This window comes from Etheostoma cragini, chromosome 13, assembly GCF_013103735.1.
Source record: "Etheostoma cragini isolate CJK2018 chromosome 13, CSU_Ecrag_1.0, whole genome shotgun sequence".
Taxonomy (NCBI): domain Eukaryota; kingdom Metazoa; phylum Chordata; class Actinopteri; order Perciformes; family Percidae; genus Etheostoma; species Etheostoma cragini.
The window spans coordinates 6294240-6298635 of record NC_048419.1 but is presented as its reverse complement, the minus strand read 5'-3'; the positions used below and the strand labels follow the sequence as shown (position 1 = coordinate 6298635).

At 39.5% G+C, this 4396-nt stretch overlaps 1 protein-coding gene across 3 annotated transcripts in view; it reads right to left on the bottom strand.

Moving 5' to 3' along the window:
• The window catches only part of nrip1b (nuclear receptor interacting protein 1b), a 40677-nt gene that overhangs the window by 18018 nt on the left and 18263 nt on the right, over positions 1–4396 (bottom strand). The gene's annotated exons all lie outside the window — the stretch shown is intronic.

Genomic DNA, 4396 nt, shown 5'->3' with positions numbered 1-4396 from the left:
CCCCCCGGGTGAGGAAACTCTTTCTGCACTCTTTTAAATGTCAAAGTTCATCAGGGTTCAGTCGGAGCTTCAAATCCAGCTTTGAGTGGTTAGTGTTCAAAAGGATTGCATCACAAGTGTGAGGGACACTTATCCGGCTAATCCTGTCTGAGTAGAAAGTACAGTTTGTGGAGACTTAGGCTAGATGTCATGCAGGCTGGATACATACGTTCACCTACCATAGGAGAAGGTTTGTCCTGGGGTAAACCTGTCCTCCCTGCTAGATGGTCCACCTACAAAATGGAAGGCAGGACTATGCAGGCAGAGTGAAAATTCCCAATTAGATGTATATAGTTACAGCATCCAAAAGGGGATAAACACTGAAATCCCCTGAGCAAGACTTTCTGTGCTGCCATTTAAAATGTCCATTCATTATTCATCACTGGGAGTGACTTTTTCCTAACGTACCAACACTCTCATGTTCTATTTGGATTCGGTGTTAAAGTATAAACCCATTTTTACTAGCACCGTTGGGATAGACGTCGGCATTGACGCACGCACACGTTACTGAAAAATAATGTTACATTACTGTAACAAGTAGTGTAGCAGATTACTGTGATTACCTGCACATTACAGTAAGTAATAATAGTAACAGAGCGTTTGGTCTCTGCATTCAGCTACTAGTCGCGTCTGGGACGTGCTCACTATATGAATGGGACTTGACATGGGGGGTTAATTATTAAAATTGCCCCTCCCGGTAATTCAAAAATGTTGTGGCTTCATAATTGCTTGCTAACATTAGCCACAGGTACGCATACAGTCAGGAATGACCTCTAGTTTTATCTTTATCTTATTTAGAGCCATGGGCTACCTGTGTGTGTGTAAATATATATAAACAAATACTGTATGTGTTATTTCTATGGAATTTAAAGAAAAAAAGCGCCTATTTCTGAATTAATGAGTCAAAAAAGTCAACACATGACTTTAACCCCCTTAGGTTTACTATAGACTGAAACCCTGTGACGTCATCCTAACAACAATCACTGCCGGGTAGACGACTGGCAGTTGATCTGAATGGCAGAGCTATGTGATATTAACTTGTTTAATGCTGTTGTCATTCCCAGCCGTTACTGTGACGTTTAAAGACATATAGTTAAGCACAGAGGTCTAACCTTTCTGTCCTCTGCTGTGCTCGTTTCCTGTCCTGTGTGGCTTTGCTAGTGTCTTTGATTAACCAAGTCTAAAGTTAGGAACAGCAACATGTCACTGCTAGTTTGGGTGGTGTCATTTTCTTTAGTAAGCGACCCAAACATAGACTGTATATTATATTTACAGTCTATGGGGAAATTAGCTCTCCAGGCTAACATCCAGGCTAAAGCCAAAGTGTTGACATATGAAAGCATCAAATATGCATTTTAGATGAAGGAGAGTGGAGTATATGGAGTTTTTTTCATCCCTGTTTGCTCAGAGCTGTTAAATTGTATGTACGGGACATGGGGTGTTTCTACCTGGAATTTATTGTAAACAACCATTGTAATTGGGTCTAACCCTTGCTCCACTGGTACCCTAGAATCCTCCTTTTAATACCACACATTAAGGTTGGCTACTTTGACATGCTGGAGAGAATTTCAGCTTCTAATGCATTTTCTGAAATCAATGTACATGACTATGTAAGTCCCACAGACACACTGCAGGTCTCTATGGGAACACTTAAGTCATTTCTGTTGGCTGTATCACTGCACGACTCCACCCATCTCTGTGGTTGTTATTATAATGACTCAGTGTTTTGTCGGCCAGTTCTTGCTCTGTTCTTCCAGCACTGAAAGTACCTAAAGTGCTCCCAAAGTCTAAAGATTGTAATCTGTGATGTCATATTGATGCATAGCCTGAAGCAGCTCCATTAGCGGCCTGGGAGACTGACTTTGTGGACTCATACAATGTCTGCCAGTACTTTTACATCTACAAGGATGTTGTAGATGATAGTAAGGCTATTAGTTCTGTCCTAGAAAACATAGTCTCATCTGTGTCCAGAAATCATTTTCATCACTTTTCACCTTGTATTTCTTTTCCAATTCATCGTATTTAGGTGTAAAATCACAGATGAGGCATTTCCAGAGCAGGCCATGGATGATAAAAACTGTAGGGAAAAACATACTCTATGAAATAATAATTGGATTACATTACAGTGTTTTCTCTTAGTTTTGTGGAAGTCTTGGGTGCGCGTATTTTAAGTGTCCTTCCTCAAGAAAATGTTAAGTTTTTTTTATTTCAAATTGCAATTTCCCCATACATTTTGTTTCTCTTTGTGGGCTTTCGAGGCTCTTTGTAGTCGTGCTGTGTCTCTTTTTGGTCATTTAGGTTTTCTTTGGGGTTGTTTGGGGGTTTCTGTGGTCATCTGGGGTCTCTTTGCAATAGGTTTGTGTCCCTTTGTGGTAATATTGTACATTTTGTAGCATCATTATCACAATATGTGTCTAAAACATAGAGAATAATAGATGATAAAGTGCACTCAAAAAGCTTAAAGAAAAAACTTTAAGCCAAAGAAGTCCAACATCAGTCATTAGACCTGAGAAAAGTCTTTTAGTTACATTTATTTGGCTTGGGTGCTGCCGAAAACAGCTCAGATGCTGCACCCAAACCTTCTAATGGCAGGGAAAACCCTGTGTTAGTTATGTGATACTCCATTGAGGAAAATCCTCGTCACTTTTCCCAACACAGGGCGGTCAGAGGTCAGGGTCAGCTACATCACTGAGCCCCTTGACTTGGTAGTGATCCTGTGTTTCTCTTAATGGTAATGCAGTATAGCAGAGCTCTTCAACAGGGAGTCCAGGACCCATAGGGGGTCCTGTAGAGTTAGTGCAAATTACGTAAGTTTCTTGTTTTTGTAAAGTCTGAAAATATACATTAATATGAATGAAACATTTTATTAGCAAAGATAAATTGGCCTATCTGAGAGGAAAATATTGTTTACACATTGAAAATAAGCTTACTATAGATAACTATGGTAGTCACACAGTTTAGCTTGGGGAGTCACTGTGCCTTCCAGATGTGTGTTTAACATTAAAACATGATGCATAAATCATTTCTTTTCATCCGTTCTGCCTAGTTCAATATGCAACTCAATTATATACTCGGCCTCTCTTTCAGTTTAGGGTCACTGGCTTAAATTACGTTAAAGGCCCCTGCAGTACATCATTGGGCCAAAACCAGGACTTGAACTCGGGCCCACAGGCTAAAGAGGCAAAGGGCGGCCTCTCAATTCATCACTTTAGCCTTAGGTGCCACCCTGATATTATGCGTGCTGTCGTAGAACAGCACATTGTTTTGCATTCCCAATGTAATGGGCACTGCAAGACGATACCTGATGGACCGATGGACACATGACTACAATGTAAACAACAGACAGTGGATGAGCAAGTCTACACTGCATTATCTATTCTGTCAGTAGACATGCATGCTCTCCAGTGAGGAGCACACTTTAGTTATTGTCAGAGCAAAACATCAAAATTAAGAAAAAGGCTGAAATTCTTATGTAAAATTAGGGCTGTCCTCTGCTAAAGATATTCTTAGTCAACTAACACTCAAACAATTTTTTTGACTAATTGACCATTCGGCTTAAATCGACAGATCGGTAAAACTTAAATCTTGCGTTTACCAGAGATGTGCTCAGACGTTTCTTGGTAACAGATCATTCAGCATTAAAAAAAAGCACAAACATGGGTAATTGACTAAGACAGACAGACCACCACATTCTTCTGATCACTCTATCAATTACATTTCCTCTACAATCAAGTGCCCTTTTCTACCAATTTCAAAACTGTCTGCCAACCTCAGCAATTCTTCTTCTTTCGGTATCCACCACCTGTGGCAATAATAATAAAAAAATTGCTATTGATGTAAAAATCAAGTTGACAATGTCTGTAGACTAACTACAGATGAAAAATGACCTTTTGGCTAACTCACATTAACAGCAATGATTGGTAATGTGCAATATCCCTGATAAACCCATTAACTCAAATATAATAGGGGCAATCACCAGAAAGGCCAACGCTTATCTTAATCACATCCAGATATTTTTCTATCATCAAAGACGTCATGTGTCAAGCTATTCACTTTACTTTATCAATCAGGTAATGTATTAATCATGCATCACTCCTAAAAAGGACACCATTACAGTATAACTAACTAATATATTACACAAATCTCCCCATAGCAATTGTGACTTATTATAAAAAGGTTTTTACTAACATCACTGATGATGGCTGTTCTATTCCCAGTAACAAGGTTAGGACCCTCAAACTGAAGCAGCTAAATGGAATCCAGCCACCATCCATTGTGCTATTTGCACCTGTGCTTTCCCAACTGACACTTGTCAAAACATCCTCTGTTTAAAAGGCCTATAACTAATCAGCACCAG